Source organism: Pagrus pagrus (genome assembly GCF_965226575.1).
Source record: "Pagrus pagrus genome assembly, chromosome: 10".
NCBI lineage: Eukaryota > Metazoa > Chordata > Actinopteri > Spariformes > Sparidae > Pagrus > Pagrus pagrus.
In genome coordinates, this window is record NC_140194.1 from 34,076,944 (window position 1) to 34,102,730 (window position 25,787).

The window sequence follows — 25,787 nt, forward strand, 5'->3', positions numbered from 1 at the left end:
ACATTTACTATTTATTAATGATGGTTATTATTAAGTGTAAACATAGACTGGTCAGAGTAAAAGCAGCAGAGATGGAGATGTCCTTACTTTTACCCTGTCTAATGTCTTTAGTCCTGGGAGCAGGACACTTGAGTCCTCTTCAAAGCACTCACTATGATTGCCCAGCTTATCATTGTCCCATCCATTCCTTATATGCAGCCTGGTGCACAATTCCACCTTAAGACCCTTCCTGATGGTAGTAGCCACCCTCTGTTAAAGTAAATAACCATTGGGTGATTTTTTTAACCCAAAATTGCATTGGTGCTATATTGAGCCTACATATTTTTCGCCATAGCTTAAACTTGCAATAGATGACTTTTTTGCTTATTGAGTGCACGGTGCACTCAAAAAGCAGCTGCCTCCTGTAGTGTTGGTGATCGTTCTCTGTGAATTTGTCACTGCAAGTGACTATACATTTTAGATAGTCATTTGATCCATAATGACAATGTTAGTGTAGATTTAAACACACAATCAGTGGTTAACACATAAGTCAAGATACAAGCAACTGCAAACTACAACAAAAACAATGAGCTGAGGCAATTTTGGGGATTTGGGGGCGCTAATAGGCATTGCCCCATTCATTACTGCAGCCCATAGAGTGTACGCACTACAGACTTCCGCCAACCGAGCCGGCTAACTTCCTGTCTTGTGCCCGGCTAACTTGAATTAGGATAAAATTATTTAATTGTGCAGCTCTTCTAGACTTTCCAAATGTTATTGGACTGAAAGGCTCAAATTATGATAGTGAAACAAGTCTTTCCACAGGGTTTGTGATGCTCACAAAAAATGTATCCACCATTTTACAGCCACTTCTTTCACAATGTTAGCATATGGGAAAAACTTTTTATGGGCCACAGTGCATCACGTGATAATGTAATTACGTGGTTTGGCCACAACGAAAACTGGCTTCAGAGCCTGGAACTAAAGGGGCTATCAGACTATCACCTCTTGAGGTACGAAGTGGTCTTACAGGACAGGATGGGCTGGAGCTAGCTGGGTAGCATGCTAACTTCAGTAAACACCTCTGCAACACAGTACATAGACATCTCTGCTACTTTCATAATATCCACACTATTGTTCTTTCATCCATCCATCCATCGTCATCCGCTTATCCGGGGTCAGGTCGCAGTGGCAGCAGGCTCAGCAGGGCTCCTCCTGGGGAATCCTGAGGTGTTCCCAGGCCAGAAGAGATATGTTATCTCTCCAGTGAGTTCTGGGTCTGCCCCGGGGTCTCCTCCCAGTTGGACATGCCTGGAAAACCTCCAAAGTGAGGTGCCCAGGAGGCATCCTGATCAGATGCCCAAACCACCTCAACTGGCTCCTTTCAACGCACTGGCTCTCCTCTGGGGTCCCTGTGGATATCTGAGCTCCTCACCCTATCTCTATGGCTAAGCCCAGCCACCCTAAGGAGGAAACTCATTTTGGCCGCTTATATACGTAATCTTGTTTCATTCGGTCACTACCCACAGCTAATGACAATAGGTGAGGGTTGTAACATAGATGGACTGGTAAATTGAAAGCTTCTGACTCAGCTCCCTCTTCACCACGACTGTCTGGTACAATGCCTAAAGTACTGCTGACAACGCCCCAAACCGCTTTTCCACCTGACGTTTCACATTCCAATCACTGGTGAACAAAACCCTGAGATACCTAAACTCCTTAACTTGGGGCAGAAGCTCAACCCCCAAATGGAGGGGGATTTCACTGTTTTCGGGCAGGGAACAATGGCCCCAAGACTAAGAGGTGCTGAACCTCATCCTGGCTGCTTCACACTCAGCCTGCTGGAGGTCAAGGACCGAAGAAGCCAGCAGAACCATAGCATCTGCAAAAAGAGACGTAATTTTGAGGTTCCCAAACTGGACACTCTTCTCACCACGGCAATTGCATAGAGGCGACTAGTTCCCAGGTGAGAACACAAATACGCTGGCACTCAGCCAGTGGCTTTTAGTATCCTCATACCTGCCTGGCGCCTCTCTCCCTGGGCATCTATGGAACAGGACAGAGTCCAGCCCCTCTCCAGGAGTTTGGTTCCAGCGCTGTGTGTGGAGGTGAGCCCAACAATATGTAGTTAGAACCGCTCTACCTCCCAAACCTGCTCTGGCTCCCTCCACGCCAGAGAGGTGACATTCCACGTACCAAAAGCCAGTCAGGACGCCCTCGCCCAACCCCATCTCTCTCTCCTGACAGTGGTGAGCCCATGAGGGGGCAGCCCCACATAGCCTATGGTTGCCGGGCTCAGCCTGAAATGGCCCCGGTGTCCTTGTACCAGGTGAGGTACTCTGTCCCTGTGACTGCTGAGACATAGGGTCTTCTTGAATTGCTCTTTGTCTGTTGTTCCTTCACACTCACTCATTTTTTTGGCCATATCTTACAAATTGCCCCTTAATGTTCCTTAATGTGCTTTCAATATAAATGACAGAGGACACAATCTATTGTCCTAATTGTTTGCAAAAATGTGTTTTAAACTTTATCTGTATCTAATGTAAGGCTTCAGCTTTTTGACGAAGTGAGTGGGTTACCTCCAAAGTTACAATCTTTGGTGTGAACTTCACCTTTATATCACTACCTCTCCACTGAGGATCAACAAGAAAACATTGATGTGGGAAACACAAAGAGGAAACTTTATGACTTGAAAAATAGTGAACCTGTCCTTTAATTTTTTCCATGTTCAGCATGTTTTCTTGTTCATACAAATCCACACACATTAAGCATTTTAAGCACTTTTTTTCAAAGGATGTTGTCTTTATTTTAAAGGAAATTCCCTGTATGAGTTGGCACTCACAAGAAATATATAACCTCAACAGTAAACACAGCTGTGATTTAAGAGCCATAGTGTGGTGGCAGAGCTGTGGAGGCCTAAATCTGCCACCATGATGAAAGAGCCTGCATTTCCACGGTGAAACCTTGACTCCACGTTAAAGGAAATATCCTTGGATTGCAAACAAGGCTGCACCTAATGTTTGCTGGCTGTATGTTCACACAGGGAGAGATAGAGAAGGTCATGTCTCATACAGTGTTAGTCTATTGGTCAATGGATGAAACAAAAGAAGGAATGTCTCATTCCTTTTTGTCAGCCTTGAGTCCGACTCTGTTCAAACCGGCTGGCCTTGTTTACATAGAGTGGTCCAGTCAAGTATTGTCCAGTCTCCACTTTAAGTCAGTGTTAAGATGTGCCAAAGAAGAAAAAAAGATCTATAATATCATCAAATGATTGCCAGCATTTTTAGAGATGGCAAAATGAATGCATAACTCCTTAAGTCAAGTTGGTTGGTAGAATACAAAAAGAACTCTTTAACTTTTTAATAACTTCAACCCCAAAACCTTCCTCTGAACTTCACTCAGGGAGGTAAGAAGACTCTCACAGAGATGTGTTCTTGAGTGGTACTTACAAACATAAAGACATAATAATAATGAAAAACAACTAGACATTTGTTGTATATTTTGTAAAGTGGTGCATTTACATTATCCTAAATGTTTCAAGCAATGTTCAAACCCAGAGAAACCCTAATTTTATTCAAGATAATGCAATGCTTTTCATTTGGTTGTCCGTAGCTATAACTTCCAAAAGTGCAGAAAGTCAGTGAACAAAACTAACATAACCTGAATAAAACTTTAATATATTACCTAGTACATTTGTGCCTCAATCATTTTGATAGATTTTCATCAGCATCCCATAATCCCATGCCACGTTTTGATAAGGAGCAGCATGAATAACATACTATGCGTTTAACAAAAATAGTTAAGCGTTTTCCACTTCTTACAAACAAATTCATGGTTTACCATTTCAGTGTGATTTCAAAACAGTCACATTTGCATGTCGGGAGTGACAGCTTTTATTTATTTATTCTTTTATTTAATGGCTATTGAGTATTTTTCATGACAACTTATACAGTTCAGTATAGTTGTTAGGGAATCTGACAGCTACGAGAGAGTCTTAATGCTGCTCCCTTCTAAGGTTTGGGGAATCACTAGAGACAGACGGGACAAAAAAAGGTCAAAATTAAATTAGCAAAGGCAGAGTTTTTAAAACTTCTAGCCGCATGTCAAGTTCTAAAACTGCTGGAAGCTACATTTCCCATAATGTACTACACAGTAAATTTTGCAGTGTTAAATATACAGTGTCAAAGTTCAATGACTCTTTCAGAGTTATTACAACAACAGATTGAGTAGAATGCCCCCTAGTGAAAATTTCCAGCGTTAAAAGATGTCGTGTTAATTTGACTCTGCAAAGCCCCGCCCACCTCCTCCTCTTCAAACTGTGGAAGATTTTTCAGGAAGTCATTTTTCTCCCCATCGAATGACTGCGGTAAGTTTCTTATTTTCACATATTAACCCACGTTTTATGTTGGCATTTTAACAGAAATTGTGTTTTAGAAGAACATTGTGTTGTTGGCCCCCGTATTTGAGCGGGTTTTGTATCTTAACAACAAATTCAAGATGGCTAACATGACCGAGTGAATACCTAGCTTAAAATGCGCGCGTGTCCAACTTGACTATGTCCGCAAAAGGCAATTAACTTAGCAATATGGTATGGAGAGATAGTTTTGTTTTATTAAACATAACCTAAATTTTGGTGAAAATTGCCATGAGTTGAGAAAAAAATAACCCCCACATTGGCTGAATGGCTGTTCAAATCAACAGTTAACCATGGAGTGGAGTAGCATGTGTGCCTTTTTTTTTTTTTTTTAAACTAGTGACCAAACAAATCTACCAGCTAAGTTCATTACTTAATAATTATATCAGCATTTGCCTGTGTTGGTGTGGGGAGTGTAACAATGGTATTGTTTCCAGACGGACTGCATTAGTTGAAGCACAGCACATGCGTAGTTGTTGATATACCTGAAGAAGAGCAGAGACCGCATTGTACTTAAAAGTGAGTTACGGAAAGTGTTTAATAAAGTTCCCTGTGAGTAAGGGTAATACTCAACCGTCCAGTTTGTATAGTTACTAGAGAGGACAGAACAAACTGAAACATGGTGGCAGCGGTCCGGCTGACGAACGGCGGATTTACAGCGTGAGACACCGTAACTACGAGCGGTCCAGACGAGTGTGGAAGACGACGCACGTGTGCTCGAGTGAGACATGGAGGGATTAAAATTGCCCGCACAGTGGGATATGGATGCAAGTAGCCTAGCGAAGTCCTGGAAATCATGGAAAGAGGAGTTTATTCTCTACATGGGACTGGCATTACCAAGCGCGGAAGAGACTGACAAAGTAATGCTGTTTCAGTACCTCATCGGGGAGCGCGGAAGAGAGCTCTGCAACACGCTAATGAGCGGTGTGAGTACAGCAGACAGGACTGTGGCTCGTATGATAGCAAAGTTTGATGAACATTGTACTCCTAAAATCAATGAGACTGTCGAAAGATATCGTTTTTTTGCAAGAAATCAAGGCCAAAATGAAACGATCGACAAATATGTCACAGACTTGAGGATGTTAGCCAGCACCTGCAATTTCGGTGGGCTACAAGACTCCCTTATTAGGGATAGGATTGTTTGTGGCACACACAGCTCGAGTTGGAGAGAAAGACTGCTCAGAGAGGATGATTTGACACTGGATAAATGTCTACTGGTGTGTAGAGCTATGGAAATCTCTCGTGAGCACAGCAAGACTATTGAGGGACAAGTGGTTGAGGAAGTGCATGCTTTCCAGCGCAAAACAAAGACAGACAAAAGTACAGAAATATCATGCAAGTTTTGTGGAAGAATGCATGAAAGACAAAAAAAACAAAATGTCCTGCTTTTGGGAAAAGATGCAAAAAATGTGGGAAAGAAAACCACTTTGCAGCGACTTGCAGGAGCAACGCGAGTCACAGAGAACAGAGGAAAAAAGTGCACGCTGTTGCAGAACAAGACTCAGACTCCTGTGAGGATATAATGACAGTCACAGCAGTTACACAAGAGATGGAGGCTGTGAATCACTTAAAAGACACGAGAATGACACAGAATGAAACGCAGCAATTGTTCGCTGGAATGATGATCAACAACAATTTGGTGAGCTTTCAAATTGATTGTGGAGCGACATGCAATGTTGTACCAGTGCACATGCTGAATCCAGACACACAGATTGAACACACAGATAAAGTGCTAGTGATGTACAATAAGTCCAAGTTACGACCAGTTGGCAAATGCAAAGTAAAAGTGAGAAACCCCAGAAACCAGAAGTTGTATAGACTGGAGTTTCAAGTTGTGGGAGATGACTGTAAAACACCCCTGCTTGGCAGGAAAGCTAGTGAAGCCATGAAACTCATAAAGGTACAGTATGAGAACATATTTGCCACTGATAGTATTGTTTCCACAACTGACACCAGTGAGTCGACATGGACTTTGGATGAGATAAAGACTGAGTTCAAGGATGTGTTCACAGGGGATGGATGCTTGGAAGGAGAATACAAAATAGAGATTGACTCCACTGTGGAACCTGTGAAACTCCCAAAGCGAAGAGTCCCTGTGGCTATGATGAAACCTCTACGAGAGGAAATACAGAGTCTTGTGGACAGAGAGATTATTGCACCAGTTGACTGCAGTACGGATTGGATAAGTGGCATGGTGTCGGTGCAGAAACCGAATGGAAAGCCCAGAATCTGCATCGACCCAAGGCCGCTAAACAAGGCTCTAAAACGAAATCATTTCCCACTGCCAACGATAGATGACATTTTGCCAGACATGTCAAAGGCGAAAGTTTTCAGTGTGTGCGATGTAAAACATGGATTCTGGCATGTGAAGCTAGCAGCAGAATCAAGCTACCTTACCACTTTTTCCACACCTTTTGGGAGATTTAGGTGGCTCAGGATGCCCATGGGTATCAGCCCAGCACCTGAGGTTTTTCAACGAAAGCTGATGCAAGCACTGGAGGGCTTGCCAGGCATCCACATCATCGCGGATGATGTCCTCATCACAGGAGAAGGTGAAACAATGCAGAGCGCGAGTCTAGACCACGACAACAAACTCCGACAGTTCCTTCAGAGATGCAGAGAGAGGAACATCAAGTTGAACGCAGAAAAACTCAAGCTCAGAAAGCAGGAAGTGCCTTACATCGGACACCTCCTCACAGCCGAGGGTTTGAAAGTCGATCCTGAGAAGGTTCGAGCCATCACAGACATGCCACTACCTACAGACATTAAAGGTGTCCAGAGACTGGTAGGGATGGTGAACTATTTGGCAAAGTTTTATGAACACCTCTCAGACGACTGCGAAATAATGAGACAGTTAACACACAAGGAGAGTCTGTGGGAGTGGTCCGAGGTGCAGGAGAGTGCATTCAAGAGACTAAAAAACAAAATGACACAGGTACCGGTCTTGAAATACTATGAGCCAGAGATGGAGCTTACACTGCAGTGTGACGCCAGTGAAACCGGGCTGGGAGCAGCTTTGACACAAAATGGCAGGCCTGTGGCGTATGGAAGCAGGGCACTAACACCAACAGAAAGGGGCTACGCCCAGATTGAAAAAGAGTGTCTCGCCATAGTATTTGGGATGGAAAAGTTCCATCAGTACACTTACGGCCGACCTGTTAATGTACAATCAGACCACAAACCACTTGAAAATATCATCAAAAAACCACTGTGGAATGCACCGAAACGACTTCAGAGAATGTTGTTAAGACTGCAAAAATATGACCTAACGGTTACTTATGTTCCAGGTCGTGACATGCTACTGGCTGATACATTGAGCAGAGCGTATCTGAGAGACAGTTACAAAGGCCAGAGAGACTTGGAGGTTGAGGTTGTCAACATGGTGGCTTTTGTACCAATCTCAGCAGAGAGGCTGAGTGAGATACGTGCTGCAACACAGATGGACAAAAAACTGCAGACCCTGATCAACACCATTCAGAAAGGGTGGGAACAAAACAAGAAAGATGTACCTGTTGACATAATGCATTACTTTTCCTTTCAGGATGAGCTGAGCACCCAGGATGGACTTGTTTTCAGGGGAGAGAGAGTTGTCATCCCTGAATCACTACAGGGTGACATCACCAAACGGATTCACTCATCACATCTAGGGATTGAGGGATGTCTGAGGAGGGCAAGAGAATGCATTTATTGGCCAGGTATGAATGAACACATAAGAACATTTGTGACAAAGTGTGATGTGTGCAGGTCAGTAGATCATAAGCAGCAGAAAGAGACACTTCAGCCGCACGAGATCACAAACAGACCATGGGCTAAAGTGGGTACTGACCTCTTTAGTTTTGAAGGCAGAGATTATCTGATAACAGTAGATTACTTACTGATTACCTCCCAGACACATTGTCAAGCACAGTTATCAGGAAGTTAAAAGCACACTTTGCCAGACAGGGGATTCCAGATGTTGTCGTTTCTGACAATGGGCCCCAGTATTCATCCAGAGAGTTCAAAAAATTCAGCCAAAATTGGGAATTCACTCACATTACTTCTTCACCGGGCTACCCGCAAAGTAACGGGAAAGCAGAATCAGCTGTAAAGACAGCCAAGCGGCTTATGAAGAAGGCAAAGATGTCTGGACAGGATCCATACCTGTCTATACTTGATCATAGGAACACTCCAACACAAGGGCTGAATGCAAGTCCAGCACAGAGGCTCTTGAGTAGACGGACAAGGACTCTGCTGCCCATCAAAGAATGCCTTTTGAAGCCAAAAGTGATGGACATCAAAGAAGGACTCATACACAACCAACAAAGACAAGCCAAATATTACAATCGTACAGCAAAAGACATGGACACACTTAAAGCTGGGGACTGTGTGCGAGTTCAGCCACTTGAGCCAAACACAACGTGGAAGAGAGCAAGGGTGGTGACCCCAGTGGGTCATAGATCCTACAAAGTGGAGCTGGACTCTGGCAGTGCCCTGAGACGGAATCGCCGCCATCTCAGGCGAGCCATGGACACTGAGAGAGTCACTCCAACACCAACAAGGCCTGTGGATACAGGAGAGACACAGGTGCCTACTTCAGGACACTGGTAACAATCATAGTGTCACAACAAGGTCTGGACGTGTAGTCAAGAAACCCAGATACCTGAATGACTTTGTGTGTAACTGACGGCATATTGATGATGTGAAAAAAGAAAAATGTGAAAAGAGAATGGAGGAAAGGTTAAAGTAAATATGTGGGTTCTACCCAGATAGCAAAATTCTTTTGGCCCATATCTGGCCCACACCTCATCCGGTCCACATACCGCATGGAATGATGGCACTTGGGAGGTCCGCTCCTGTTTGCCAAAAGTGGGCCACAACCAAGCCATCACAATGCCAGATGTCAACCAAAAACAGGCCAAATAAACCAGCAATCAACCGAATGTGGGCCACTATGCATTTTTATTCTGACCCACCTACCACATGGAATGACATGAGTGGTCCACACTTGTTTCTCACATATGACCCACAGCCTAGTCATAATGCTACATATTAACCAAGAGCTGAATACATCAGAACTGGTTTACAGTCTATGATCTTGTCTAGCCTGTACACATTGGAGTCACAACCAAACCATGACAAAGTTCTATGTCAAATATGAACACATCATATAAATAAACCAGAACTGGTCTGAATTTGTGGCTACTGTACATGTCATTATGGTACCTCCAGATACTGTGTTAAATGGTGGCAATGGTCCAGTCTTGTTGGTCTCAGTCAAAGATGAAGATACCTACTGAAGAATTGAAGAAAAAACCAGACACGAGAAAAAAAATTGTGAACAGTAGAGAACTATTTTATTTTTTTAACATGTGCCACAAACAACAACACAACACAAACAAAACAAACATGAAGATGAACATGAAAATTCTGACTGCGGAACACTGTTGCGGAACACGCTCACTCATGGCCCCACCATTGTCTCCTCTTCATCTGGCCCTTTAAGAAATGCACAAAAGAACATATTTTGTTGACTCAGTAAAGCAGTACTGTGGTTACTGTATATGGTTGCAGTGCAAAACACAAAACCTTATCAGGAGACCAAACAAAAAAGGCCCTGTAAAGTGATATAAAGTTATACAATATTGTGTTGATGTCTTTCAATACTTAAATCCATAGTCTGTTTTTAATTACAATTAATCTGAAGTGATAATTGATATAGTGTTTGATCACTGACCCAATATCTGCTTGATCAACCTCATTCTGTTCAGACAACAATGAAAGATGGTACTGATAACAAGCAAAGTGAACTGGCGTAAAGCAGCTTCATCAAACACTCTGACAAACTTCACATTTAACCTGAAGTTACAGTAATAAAACATAATGTATATTTGAGTTTGTCTTCATGTTAAAGGGGAATAGTGCACAGCCATTTGATTTTTTGCTATTTTGCTAACCTTTCCTTAGCATTTGTTGGTTCACTGAAGCCAGCCATAATGCAATTAATGGAGCATATCATAAACATGTTGCAATGTGTGTATTTGTGTGGTTCTATCCTTTCATAAAAAGATAATGGATACAGGGTGTTTTGGTGTGTCATGATGCTGCCAGCACGAGAGCTGGGATACTGGGTCGGAGGGTCTGATCTTACAAGGTTGGTTTTCAGCCAAGTGACGCTAGGTGGAAGGCAGAGAGCCTCCATTCTCCCTGGAACAAGCCAGCAACATTACTCTGAAGCTGTTTCATTAAAGCATAAGTAAGCGGAATGTTTGTGTTAATATAAGTCTTATATAGTTATATCTTCCGACAGCAATCACTTATATAGAGTGTTTGGTCCGAAACACGGGTCTGTCAGTCACTCTGCTCTGCTGTAAGCCGAGGAGAAAACTTTCCTTGTATCCTACAACCTTTATCCAATGAGGAGAGAGAACGGCATAAAGGGGCAGTCCTCTCTGTGTGTGCAGCCAAGGGATGCACGCGCATGTGTTGACGTAGGGAAGAGGGCGGGGACTGCTAACTCCATCCGCTGACAGGAAGTTAGCCAAAACGACCGGATCGCTTACTTCTGCTTTAAGTAAAAAGTAGGTAAAAATCTTGAATATTTCCTCTTTAATGACTCTCCATGGGGACCCCCAAGATAGCTGTCAGTCTGGTGGTGCGTAATAGGTATCCACAAAACTGGACATTTACTGGACCAGAGGTCTGTGTGCTATGGCACGGTGCTCTGGCGGAACACTGGGGCCATACTCAGATCTAAAAGCCCTCACAAGAGGAGAGAGTTGGGATAAAAGTTGAGTTGAGGTCTCTCTGTCCTGGTTTATTCTTTATATATTATGCCAAGGTAAGTATTATATTCCATTGCAACATGGCTGAGGCTCTCAGTTGGAAGCAACTCCATCCTACATATTAAACCTATCACATATCAAGTCTGAGATGACAATGAGTCAGCTAGCCTCACTCACACAATCGCTGTGTAGTTACATCAGACCTGCCCACATGGTGGAGCTGAAGACCATGAATGCAGCAGTAAAGGGAAAAGTTTGAGGTTAGATAAGACCACATCTTAAGACTCAAAACTTCATCCACTCATGTTAACATTAGAAGTATGTTTTTGTGTTTGATAGGGGGTTCTTTCATTCCAGCTCAATTTAGCAGGGAGATGGCATGTAATATTAATATATTTAAAAATATATTTCAGCTGTTGCTTCATATTCATTAATTTATTTTGTAGATAGAATATTATACTAAAGTCAAATACAGTTTTCATTAAAGATGTGTTTCTAACTGAAATGTGATTTCCCTACTTTTCAGACCCATGTACTGGCTTTTAAGAAAGGCAATGGGTGACAATTCCAGTTACAGTTTACATTACTGTCCCACCACTGCCAAGTGAAATCTTTACATTTACAAGAAAATGGCTATGCTTGCTGCATGGTGGCTGAACAAGCTTCTAATTCCTAAGTGACCATAGCGGAAAAAATGGCAAAAATCACAACACTGCCTTTTTTAATTGTATTTGCTCATTTAGAATTGGGGAGATTTGTTCTGTACTTTGCCCTCGTTTTTTTTTTTACATATGCTGACAGCTTCATCTTGATTTCTGCTGTAGAACAGTATCACACATATATTGCAAAATAGGTATTGTAGCTGACTTACGTGCGAGCTGTGTGGCACGCCTTTTCTCCTCTCTCTCTCTCCTCCCACCATCCCTGTCTCCAGCGAGATGAAGCCACCTTTTTATGTAAGACTCCACCTCCTGGTCTGTTGCAGTGGCCGTCAATTGATTGTTTCTGACCGTTCCTAAAAATTGAGAAAACTGTAAAGCTTTGGATAGATTGCACACAATGGTGAGAAATGGCTAACTGCATGACATGCTATATCCTGCCCATAGTTGGGCAGCAATGAATGTAGTTTGAAAACAGTCTAGCCATGACCAGCCAATTACTAAAATTGTAGGAGGAAAACTCTCGCCTTCAGCTGACGAACTGATTGCAGACTGGTGCATCTTAGAGCAGGGGGCAGATAAATAGCTGGAGAAGATGGTGAAGCACATAGTTTTAGATATTTTTATTATGGTGCAGGTTGCTGACATTTCGGCACAGAGTATGTCTTCTTCAAAGCAAACAGAGCAATTTAAGAATGGCAGCTTTAAACTGGTGCCTTATAAAATGTGATTGGGTGTATATGTTGTTGTATTATAAGTATTTTATAACGAGTATTAGACTATGAGCATTTTTAATTAATTGTATTACTTAAAGCTATGGTCTAAGGTCTGAAAGACGATGAGAAGCCGCCATTAGCAGCACCGTGGAGAGCTCCAGAGCTAGAGGGAGACTCGTCGCTCTGGGCGACCCAGCACAGGGTGCTGTATGTGGGGGAGAGGAGTAGGAAGACCGGGGCCTGTAGCTCCGCGGCGCCGTAGTTCGCAGAGCGACCCCGCTCAGGTTGCCGCTGCGGCTAGAAGCGGCTGTGTGTTGGGGAGAGGATCAGGGAGACTCGACGCGGCACCGGTACCAGTAATAACGGCAGCAACACATTCTGTGCTTCTGTACTGTGCTTCTCTGAATCCTAGTGGGGCTTTCAGCGGCATGTGTTTAAACATGTACCCTCTGACTGTTTATAATCATATGGATGCTGTTATAATGTGTTGTGATTGAGATCCTGACCCACCAAACATCCTGGAAAGTGACAAAGTTACGTTTTTCGTACAAAATTACATAATCACCATCAGTAAACAGGACGCTGTCTGACTATTTCACTCGCGGGGAGGGATGCTGTTTTCTGGAGGGAAAGTTCACTGCCACAGAGATTTATTTTTCTTGTCTCACACAGAGTCGTTGAACATGGGTCGGCATGTTCTCTGACCACTTTGCCACCACTTCTCAACTGCCTGCTCTGCATTATAGTCCTCAACCTCAGGGAAATGCAATGATATACGGAGGAGGGAATTGAGCATTTTGTTTGAGAGTGAGCGTTTGACATTTTTTTTTTCACTGTCCCGTAATTGTCCCGGACAAAATATAAGTGTGTCCCAGCAGGAATTTTTATGGTCCCCGCCGGGACATCGTTAATTTCGAGCCCTGCTGCCTGGTCATATTAACCTTGTATAAAAACTGAATGTTAACTAGCTAACATTTTTCGCAGCACTGGCAACCTGACAAAACAATGTGAAGTTCCAACAATAAGAGCTGAATGTTTCCACAGAAATTCATTCATTTATTTTTCGTTCAGGGACTAACCTCACCGTGACTTCTCTCCTCGATCTCCGGCTCGCGCACTTTTTGCTCCCTTGCTCCCTTTCGTCAATTCGAATATGATGCATTCAAAAGACTCGTAATTTGGAAAACTCCAACTTAAAGCGGAAAAAAACATAACGGAAAGTAGAGTTTGAATAAAGATACGATCCTTACAGACTTAATAGCGTTGACTTAATAAAAAAAAATAAATAAAAAAAACACACTGTCACTGTGGGTGATATGTTCAGGTAAATGTAGGTCAATACATTTTCCAATGTCGACCTGCCAGTCATTTTCTATGTGACACAGAGAGCAGGTGGGTGCGGTTTCTGTTCACAAATGAACTGTCACTCTTGGCCTAGGCTATGCTCTTATTGGCACACTCGGTCAAGGAATGTACAGTATGTTGTGAATTTAATGAATTGAATTGAATTTATTTATTTAAAACAGGGACAATGCACAAAAAAACATTAATCTTGTAAGACAAGAAGAGATGCTTTGAGCCAGGTTATAGTTCCGCCTGTAGTCCCTGGGCAGGTAAAGTTAAAGCAGATACAGTATTAAAATCATTGAAATATGAGTGACATGATGACCATAATATTTTAAAAATAGACAGAATACACTAGTAAAAGCAGGGAACAAGAGCACCAAATCATGAAGTGCACAACAGCACATACTCTCTCTTACTCTTATCACACATTCAAACAGATAACAGTCCAACTATCCTCCTCTAATAACCACATTCATACACATATTAATAACCAGACACGTATACACACATGTAACTCAACAATGTGTGCAAACTCGCTTCCTCAGTAACCAGCGCTTTGACAAGCATGAGAACATGTAGGGATTTGTACATAGAATAAGTTCTGGAAGGACATTCCATTGGCCACACATGAAAATGCATATGCTCAAATCAGAGAAAACACAGAATTGTTGGTCAATATATATATATTTTTATAAATTAACTTTCATCAACAAACAACAAATTCATCACAGTCAGCATATTATTTATACTGACAGATAATATTGCACTAAGAGAAGAAAAAGTTAAACTTGACTATGCCTACTGTATGTAATTCCTGCTGGTATCAGACGGATAACAACTCTCAGAATTCACCATCCGCTTGTTGTGTTAACTTTTTTCTCTCAGATTTTTATGAACGGTTTTGTTTCTCTTTGTATCATGGGTGCAACATCCGGGCTTGCCATGGGGATGTGTTGTTCATGATAGACATTAGCTTGGATAAAATTCTCACCTCCATAGTGGAGAACACAATTAAGGCAGTTCAGGCCTAAAAGTCTTCAGTCCTCTAACTGCTTCAAGCTCCAGCAAAGAAGCTGGACGGGGGCTCCATTAGTGGCGAGCTTCTTCCAGAATGAGTGAAGGATCAATATTGCAGGTCGTTCATGCTGCAACATTGCCAATCATGCCCATCATGGAACATTTCCACCGAAAAAGGAATATCTACTTGCACTTTGCACTTTGGATTCCTTGTTTTTTCCCCTGTCCGAGACTTAGGCTCGTTGACTCTTTTGTTGCTACTTTATTTCTGTTGGACTTTGATTACCTGTTTATTTACCTCTTTCTAAAATAATAAACTGTTCCATTTGTGTCTGCATTTGGGTCCTGTTATCCCCTATACCCTGAATAGTGGACAGCGGTTCAATGAGAGAAGCAAACTAACTTAACTTAACTTGTCTTGTCTTTTCTTGTCCTGGCACATTTGTACTTCACAAAGTATGGACCCCACAATGTTACTGAACCATATGTGGGCCACTTTAGGCTCACATCCAGATTAGTCGATGCTAACTTGCCGTCTTTCAGCCAAAAATGGCCCAAATGTGTTTCAACAAAGGTGGGCCACGTGTGTGGAACCATATGTGGGCCACTTTAGGCTCACATCCAGATTAGTTGATGCTAACTTGTCGTCTTTCAGCCAAAACTGGCCCAAATGTGTTTCAATAAAGGTGGGCCACGTGTGTGGAACCATAAGTGGGCCACTTTAGGCTCACATCCAGATTAGTCGATGCTTACTTACCGTCTTTCGGCCAAAACTGGCCCAATTGTGTTTGAGCAAAGGTGGGCCACATGCGTTTTCTCATAAGTGGGCCACATAGGCTCACATCCAGATTAGTCGATGCTAATTTGCCGTCTTTCGGCCAAAACTGGCCCAATTGTGTTTCAGCAAAGGTGGGCCACTTGCGTTTTGTCATATGTGGGCCACTTTAGGCTCACATCCAGATTAGTCGATGCTAATTTGCCGTCTTTCGGCCAAAACTGGCCCAAATGTGTTTCAACAAAGGTGGGCCACTTGCGTTTTGTCATATGTGGGCCACTTTAGGCTCACATCCAGATTAGTCGATGCTAATTTGCCGTCTTTCGGCCAAAACTGGCCCAAATGTGTTTCAACAAAGGTGGGCCACGTGTGCTAAACCATATGTGGGCAACTTTAGGCTCACATCTAGATTAGTCGATGCTAATTTGCCGTCTTTCGGCCAAAACTGGCCCAAATGTGTTTCAACAAAGGTGGGCCACGTGTGCTAAACCATATGTGGGCCACTTTAGGCTCACATCCAGATTAGTCGATGCTAATTTGCCGTCTTTCGGCCAAAACTGTCCCAAATGTGTTTCAACAAAGGTGGGCCACGTGTGCTAAACCACATGTGGGCCACTTTAGGCTCACATCCAGATTAGTCGATGCTTACTTGCCGTCTTTCAGCCAAAACTGGCCCAATTGTGTTTCAGCAAAGGTGGGCCACTTGTGTTTTCTCATATGTGGGCCACTTTAGGCTCACATCCAGATTAGTCGATGCTAATTTGCCGTCTTTTGCCCAAAACTGGCCCAAATGTGTTTCAGCAAAGGTGGGCCACGTGTGCTGAACCATATGTGGCCCAGCCTTGGTTCACTTAAGGAATAACCATTCCCTACTCTGCCACGTATTTGCCAAAGATGGGCCATATCTGTTTTGTGATATAAGAGCCGAATGTAGCATTTACCACATGGGCCAGTTTAGGCTCACATCTGTTTTGTGCGGGCCAGAAGAATGCCTACAGTGCCGGATTGTTGCCTGAAGTGGCCCACATCCGTATGCTATCTGGGTATAATGTGGAAAAAAATAAATAAAATGTTCCTGGACTTTCATACTGTAATGTTGTTGGTTTATGAAAGCTAAACTAAATAGAAAGTATAATTTAGCTTGTCGGAAGCTGTGGGTAAGTTTGCACTTTATATCCAGAGGATGTTGTATTTGTTAATAGTAATAATAGTGTTTAAGGAATTGACACAAAGATATTCTGTTAATATTTAATTTAAGAGGAAGATGGAAAAAAAAAAGTGAGTAAATGAAAATCTGTTTTCTTTTACTGTTGTTTATTTTGTTTAAAAGAAAAGGGATGTAACAATGGTATTGTTTCCAGACGGACTGCATTAGTTGAAGCACAGCACATGCGTAGTTGTTGATATACCTGAAGAAGAGCAGAGACCGCATTGTACTTAAAAGTGAGTTACGGAAAGTGTTTAATAAAGTTCCCTGTGAGTAAGGGTAATACTCAACCGTCCAGTTTGTATAGTTACTAGAGAGGACAGAACAAACTGAAACAGGGAGTTGGCTAAACTAGCTAACGTAGCTAACGTTTGCGTTAGTGACTAGACTAACCTTGATATTAGTCTCAAGGTGATATTACTTTGCGGCCAAGGCATTAACATAACTTTAGTCATATTCGGTTTTGGGAAGCAGTTGCACATGTTTGAGAAATTGACCGCGTGCTTCCCCTTACGGCTTGGTCTGCTCTGTGATGTACATCAGTTTAGACGGCTCGTAACGATGTTTCAGCAAAACGTAATGTGGGACCATATTTGTTTTTGGAGTGATTTTTCGTCCAGCCTATGATAACGTTAATAGCACAGACTCGTGTGTTTTATGTGTGAAATGCTGCTAACTGTCGCAGTGTGTGATATACTGTCAGTCATAGCAGCTGTGAAGTCACATGGTAAAAAGAGACACTTGGTCACATTTCTGAGACGCGCTGAGGCATGTTGCTGGAATAATAAACGTCGTCTGTTTGAGTGGTTACAGTGGACGCAGGTAACGTGAGTCCCAGGCCAAGCTTTTATGATGTGATTTGATAAGTTCATAAGCTGATGTGATTAAACATAAGTAGAATTGATCCCTGCTTGTCATTTCTGCAAATAGCTGATCATTTGTCTGCTGTTTGGTGGCCTGAAACAAACAACTCATTAATTTTCAGATTGAACATTATTCATAAAAGTTGGTCTTGCTGCAGGGCTGCTCTGTTGAAAACCATGCACTTGCTGTTATATTTGTGTTTTTGTTATAAGCATATACGGTTGTGACAATGAGGAATTACGTGTTGCAGGAACCATGTTGATTAAGGCCAGACTTGGTGATGTCCAAAAATTTGTTAGAATAACAGAGCCGGATCTGAAAGGGTTTTTGATTGCAGGTAAGAAATTGACATTGGAATCAAGCTTTGCACTGGAAGCTTTAAGGTGCTAAGAGTAACTGTAATAGTAACTTTTGAGTACAAATATTACCATCTCTGAAAACATTAAGTAACTTTGAATGCATGCTTTGCTTACAAAGTAGTAATAATGAGTAGTTTTATTTCACACATTCATTTATTGATGTTTGTTCAAAAGTAATGTTCCAGATTCATTGGATATTTGTGAGTATTAGGCCAACATGAACTCATAAGTATGGTTTACACAAGCATTTGTCTTTTCCTGTAGCGTTTGCAAAGTTTGGTGTGGCAGCTGTGACAGAAGGTGTGAAGGTTGTTGACAGTTCGGGGACTGAGTTGGATGATGATGTATTTGAGGATGTAGTTAAGGATCCCTCAGCTGGAGTGTTAACCATCAAATATGACACTGGTTTGTCTCAATTACATTTGTAATTTGTAATTTATATTACAGTATTTAATGGACATGCTAGTTCCTTGTGGTTAATATTTTTCTTTCCATCTGCTTCTATCATGGTCAGAATCTGTCTCCATGGTACCATCTCCTGAGCAGTCTGAACCACCATCCCTTGATTCGTCTGATTCTCAAGATACAGACATCCATTCAGAAAGTCCTTCCGGTAAACGGCAGAGGCTGGACACAGAAGCCAAGCATGTAAGAATTTGCACACATACACCAGAGCAGAACAGGAATTATTTTTAGGCCACCAAGGCCATAATAAAGAATATATAGTGTTATTTTAATAATCATTTGTTTTTAAGATATTTTTTTTTAATCCCTACTTATTATTGGGATGTATTCTCAACATGCTTAATTGTTTTGCTCTTTGTTTGAAGTTGGTGGAATCCATTCTTACCAAGAAACCTGGTGGGGAACGCATAATAAATGAATATAATCGAAGCAAGTCCCTGACAGATGAAACCAGAAGGAAAATGGTGAACATACTGGCAGCTGACACGACGGAGAAGAATGGGTAATTTGTAAATAGTTTTTATGTAACTCAATGTAGCTTTAAGATTAAATTCAAATCTTTGTTAAGTCCAGTGCATATAAGAAATCTTTACTTTTTTAAATCTTGCAGTACATCACCACCCAGACAGGTGAAAGAAATGTATGCCAGAGGAATTGTGAGCTTATTCCCCTACCTCAGTGATCCTTTCTCCAGTACCGGTTATGCAAGTCACACACTATAATGGCTGTGATAGTGTTAAATGCTACATTGAAACATTTTGATTTCTACCAGAGCACAAGTTGTAGTTGTGGAACTATGGCTGAGATGGTGTTTTCTTCATCCCACAGTCTTTTTCAAAAACTTGTTAGAGGGTGGGGCTACAGGAAGGATGATGGAGCAGAGAGGGGAGGAGTGGTGGATTCATATTCAAAATGTCCCCCTTTTTTGTTGTGTCCAAAATCACTTGGAAGCACCTTAACTTTAAATAAAATCTCATTAATGGAGTGTCTGTTTTTGTTATCCTTTCACCCTCCAAGGAGCATTATTATGATGGCGAGAGTGGCACTGGGTACTTGGCCTGGAGGATTAAAACTATTCAGAGATCCACTGCTAGAGACAGACGATCATCATATGGAGGTAACGCTATAATAATAGTAGAAGAAGATCTGAAACATTGTTTGTTTTTTTTGTTTGTTTTTTTGCCTGTACGTTTATATGGTTGTCAAAATATGGTATTTTTCTATATTGTGTAGCATCATCTGAAGGGGCATCTCATGAAGATGGGCCTGGAGGACCAGCTGCCAGACGAGAGCCCCAGTTTGTTCCAGAAACTGTCCTGAGTGAAGATGAGTATAAGGAAGCCATCGCACTGAGGAAACATTCAGCTGATGAGGACACAATCAAGAAGAAGATGAAGCTGACATTTGACTTCCGCCGCAACATGGTCCTCGACCCACAGCAGTCAAGCAACGTGCTGTCTGTCTTTCCACGTTTCAAAGACGTCAAAGGCTTGGTAATTATTTTTCATTATTTTGACAGTGTTTTGACAATTTCATAATTATGTAAAAAGTATGTGTGTATTTTAGTGACATTTAAACAATTAACACAATTAATCTGGCTGTGAAATCTTGAAGTTCTCCATTATCCTCACCCTAGGTGGAACAGGATTTTGTTCTGATGTTTGGGGAGGATGTCTCTGGCAAGTTTCTGGAGAAATGGACGACCGCTTTCAAGAAAAATATCATCCAACAATGCAGAAAGCTTCCATCCACCAGTGAGCTTGAAGATCTCCTCCTGGCAGCTGATACTCCTGAGGATGGCATTGAAGTGGATGACGATGTTGGTAAGTATGACCTTTTTCACATTCCATTGGCTGCATTTGTTAGGTGTGCTTCACTGTAACCTGTGTCAGTGTTAAGGTTTTACTGTGCAGTACACTCATGCCAGGGTCAGTATGCCAGGTAGCAATAGTTACCAGCGTAACAACGTCCTATGAACACACGATGACCAGGAACATATAATAAACTTACAGCCACATACAGGTATTGGCGCCTTTTAAGGCAGAGAATAACATAACTAAATAGTGACAACTTGTCGAGATAAACAACCACAAAACCCTGCTATACACATTTCAAAATTTTCAATCAAATAATTGCTAACGCAATTGCATACGACATGGGACGATAACACAATGAGAAAAACACATTTACTGTACCTGCTGGTTCAGACACATTAGCCTGCTGTTCATAGCACTGCGTCTTTATTGTAGTGCTGTGCATGAGCAGAGCATCCACCATCTACTGATGCAAATGTGAAATATTTTAGAAACAGTGTCTAGTGCTGTGTTAGCAGTAGTTTAAATATTAAATGAAAAATAGGTCAGTAAAAATAGAGAGCTTATGATCATATAGAACTGCTGTCTTTTTGGTATCTTGTAAAAAAAAAAAAAAAGTGCTATTGAAATTGCAGAATCACTGACTTTTGCTGATGGTCCGCTTAACATCAAATTTGTGTTGTAACAGGTTGGGACAGTGACCTCTCATCGATTTTGTTGCTGTTGCACCTGATTGCCCCCTCTGCCCAGGGTCGTAAGAGACCAGGAAAGGTGTCTGCTTCCCAAGCAGAGAAGCATCTTGTGGTCTTCAAGAAGGTTTGTATTTGTTCCTAATTTTATTTAATGTTTTATTTGAGGATGTTTCACTGAGGGAGCCTCGCTTTTGCAGGTCATGATCACATACACACACATTTAAATACTATACATACACATGGAAGCTGATTTTTTTTTGTGTGTGTGTAATATTACAACCATGTAATTGTAATAGTCTCGCCATGTGTTTGTTTTCTCAGACAGGAACCAACATCCAGGAACATCTTGATTCCATCACGACAAGCACACAACCCTACCTCCTGGCTGTAGGACGAAGGAAGAAAGAAGTCCACCAGTTCTTTATCATACTTGACAAAAATGCCATCAGTTGCAGATCAGCCTCCTCACTTGGTGCTTTCGACGAATTGTTTAAGGCACATTATGTTTTTGCCACCACATACAATCCCATGCTGTACAACATGTTCACGTTCATCCAGACCACTGTGTACAACATAGATGTTGGCAAAGTGAAGGAGAGTCTGCATGTCGCAGAAGTTCGGGCTAGTTTGCTTCATTAGTACTCGAACGAATCTGTTTGACATGAAGTGTTTTGTTTGTCAGACTGAGTTAACTTGAGTGAATACACTTGTTAGGCATTTACGAGTAGTTCATGTTTACTTCGATGGAAAAAATCTTCGCCTTAAATGTTCTCAGACTGGATGTGGCCGTGTGCTTGGAACTTTTTCTGGGTTTAGGAAACATTTAAACACCAAACACACTGACAGTATTGACCAACAAGTTAATAGTGATGTCAATTTAAGCAGAGCAGATCTTGGTGATGCAGGAGAGCTGGTGACAGCTAATGTAGAGGGGACAGCCACAACATCTACCCTGTTGACAAAGTCCAGTAGCAGCACTTTAGATATGTGTTCTACTGCTATTGCACAACTCAAAGCAGCTGGATTAAGTCAGTCTAACGTTAAGAGGTTTGTCTCATCCATGGAAGAAGTGATTTTTGAGATTCACAGTCAGGCTAAGGATGTAGCTTTACAGTGCTTTACAGGATACAGAAAATAGAAACAAAATGGAACAATCCTTCCAAACGTTAGAAAATCCATTCACACCTTTACATTCAGAAGCAAAACTAAGCAAACACTTGAGAGAGAAATGGGGACTTGTTGAGCCTGTTCAAAAAGTGCTTGGCACAAGAGTCGACAGCAGAAGAAACAAAACTACTGGGACATATGACCAAGTCATTGTAACCGATATGTTTGCATATGTTCCCATTTTGGAAACACTGAAGAGTATTTTACAAAAAAAAAGAATTTGAAGACATGTTCAAGCCCAGGTATATTCCCGATTGTAGTGGTATGAGGCATCACTGCCATATCACCTTAGTTTTGCTTCACCACCGGCCCTCTGGCTTATTAGCCAATCGTTGTTCATACCGAGGGGATAAAAGTAGGCCGTGTCCCTTCTCCTGACCTCTCGCTTCCTGCCTCTTCGGCCCGCCCACTTCCGGGTCGTTGTACTCACCGCTAGCATCGGAGCACAGGTAGGCGCACATTGCTATGCTGTTTGTGTACATTAGTCCGTGTTTCATGTAAGTCACAACCGTGATCCCTTAATAGATCCGGCGTCTCCACCGCGGTCGTGGCGATTATCTGGGGCTGTTAACCGCTGTCAACTAGAGCATTGGTGAGTTAAGACGTGCTTCTGTCATTCATTGCTGTAGCCAGGTGCTAAGCTCCCTTTCCGCTCCTCTCCCTTTAACAGTCTGCTGGTCGTGGGCTGCATGGTGGCTGTCTTCCCCCGCTGTGCATAATTTCTTCCGCTCCTCTCCCTCTTTGGATGGGACGCCAATACGCCCGGACAGATAACCGGAGTTATGGATGCTAACGCTAATTAAGCTAAGTAAGCGCAGCTGTGCAATCACGGCTACTGGGCCATTGCTACGCTGCTACTGCTGCTTTGCTGCTGTTCGGCCATTGCTACGCTGCTACTGCTGCTTCACCGCTGTTCTGCCACTGTACTGTTGCTGCCGCTGCTTTGCTGCCGCTGCTTTGCTGCCGCTGCTTTGCTGCCGCCGCTCTGACGGCTTGGTTTGGGTCCGGTCGGCCGCCCTCGGTCAGCCTGCTTCCTGCTACTGGCCACATACTGCTGCTACCTGTGGCGCTGCTTCGGCGTGTATGTGTGTACGTGTGTGTGTGTGTGTGTGTGTGTATGTTTTAAAGGCAATCTGCTGAGGTTTGGTGGTGTTTATTTGTTTATCTTCGGTTTAATGGTTGAATTTCTTTTGGTAATTTCCTAGTAGTTGGGTGGTTTTCTTTGGGGTAATTAATTTGTTTATTATTTGGGAGTGTCTTGTATTTCGGTTTGGGGAGGGAATTTCCCAAGAAGTATTTGAACTCCCCAGTTATTTGTGTTAAGACTGATTTAATTATTAAGTTGATATCTCTGGCCAGAGACTCTTTGATTTCTGTTGTGTGATTGATGTATAATTAATTTAACTTAACACTTTTTCATTTATTTATTGATCCTTTATATTCTGTTGGCACATTATGAAATATTGTTTGGTTCTCCATAATTGTGGGCCCTCCTAATTGTGTTTCTCCTCTTCCCCTAGCGCTGAAGGCCGACGGTGTTGGTGGTGGTGGTTCCCCTGGGTGGTGGTGATCCCTTGTGTGCTGTGTGATCCCTGTTCAAGATTTTGTTTGTTTCAAGTCACATTTTTGCTGTATGAGTGGGGTGCTCTCCTTTTTCTTTTGGATGTCACTTCCCTGCCTAACCCCTCCTCCAGCCGGTAAGCCTCAGCCTGTAACCCCCCCTTTTAAGTTGGGCTCCTTTTCTCTTTTGTTTACAGTACCAAACTAGTGCCAGTGTTTGTTCATTTAATAATAAAATTTTGTATGAAAATCAGTGAACCATGTCTCCTGCTCTCCCTGAGTGAACCAGTCTGCGTGTCCTTTTACAATAGTTAGTAGTAGTTATCTTTAGTACGGGTCCTTGGGCCCTAACCCAAGGTGGCGTTGTCGGTCTGGAGTACATTACTTAGTAATAACCCTCGTGTTGCCACACAAGGAAGGTGTGTATGCAGACTTGAGAGATGCCACCTATTTTAAAGAAAGTCCCCTATTTTCTATAGAAAAAGATGCCTTGCAGATTCAGCTGTTTTATGACGACTTTGAAACTGCAAATGTCTTGGGACCCAAAAAGGGTTTATATAAATTAGGTGCTATATATTTTACTTTAAGAAATTTCCCCCCAATCTTTAATTCATCTTTGATTAATATTCATTTGTGTGCTCTATTCCATGCACAGGACACCAAGCGATACAGTTTTAATTTGATACTCGAACCACTTATTAATGATCTGAAAATGCTTGAGACAGAGGGACTTCAAATTCCAATTTTTGAACATGCAATTCATGGTACTGTAGTTCAGGTCACTGGGGACAATCTTGGCTTGCATGGTCTGTTTGGCTTTGTGGAGTCATTTGGGACTCGATATTGCTGTCGTTTCTGTCTCCTTGAGAAACACTGTTTTCAAACTGTATTCTGTGAAGATGATCCGCAAGTTGTTTTAAGAACTGTTGATTCACATGCACAGCACTGTCAGACTGTACAAATAGATCCTAGGCTGCCTCATGTATATGGTGTGAAACGCATTTGTCTGTTGAATTCACTTCAGTATTTCAACACAGCCAACAACTTCTCTGTAGATATAATGCATGATATTTTAGAGGGGGTTGGTCAGTTTGAGGTGAAACTGATTCTGAAGTACAGTAGGTACTACTTCGTTGTGGCCGAGTTCCCGCGAGAATCACGCACCTTTTTAGTGGAGGATCAATTGTGTTTTCATGAGAAGCGGCAATGTGCCCAAACAACCACCAGGTGGCATCTGTGAGCAGGAGGACGACAACATGCAGCAGCAGGGAGCAGTGACCATGAACGGGGAATGGACAGAGTTGCCTGATTTATGTTTCTGTTCGTTGTTGCTTGAATACAAGAATGTAGCTAATAATACCTCACCCACTCCACACCTCATTCCAACTCCTTCCTTCAGCCTGTCGCTACAGGGTCCCTCTAGCAAGGACAAACTTAGTGAAAAAAATCATTCATCCGCCATCATCATCATCAACAACTCACTATGAAGCCTTTTAAATGTCTTTTAAGGTCTTATTCTTTGTATTTTGTATTTATCTGTGATATTCCCATTTTATGTTTCTGTTTTCGTTTTGCTTTTATGTTTAACTGTGTTTTTTTTTTGTGCACACGTCAAAGACCCTAAAGACATCTGAGGTTGTGATTTTGCTCGCTCGCTGCAGCCACGGCTAAGCGGAGGCAGAAACAATTACGCACAGCCTACAGAAATTTCAGCGTCCGTACAAGCATTTAAGAAATGATTCTTATCAGTTCCATAATTCAGAGAAAAAAATTTATAAAGATCAGTTTTTAGGTTGAAGACACGACAGCAGCACGTATGTCCAGACACTGATGTGTCAGCTGGGGCAGCGGGTCGGTGATCCATAAGACACATGAGAGCATTATGACTGATGTATAGCTCCCCTGGTAGAGCAGCTCCCTCAGTAAGCCGAATCATCCGCTAGTATGGGTTCGAATCTCAGTATAGGTTGTACCTTTAGTTAATGTGTTTT

General features: G+C 42.2%; 1 long non-coding RNA gene across 1 annotated transcript; it reads right to left on the bottom strand.

Moving 5' to 3' along the window:
* Nucleotides 1-9,710: 9,710 nt before the first annotated feature.
* On the bottom strand, nucleotides 9,711-13,654 carry LOC311263810. The gene is made up of 3 exons (XR_014623402.1): nucleotides 13,609-13,654; nucleotides 12,026-12,169; nucleotides 9,711-9,868 (listed from the first exon to the last, which is right to left on the bottom strand). It is a non-coding gene; the product is annotated as an uncharacterized lncRNA (long non-coding RNA).
* Nucleotides 13,655-25,787: the final 12,133 nt, after the last annotated feature.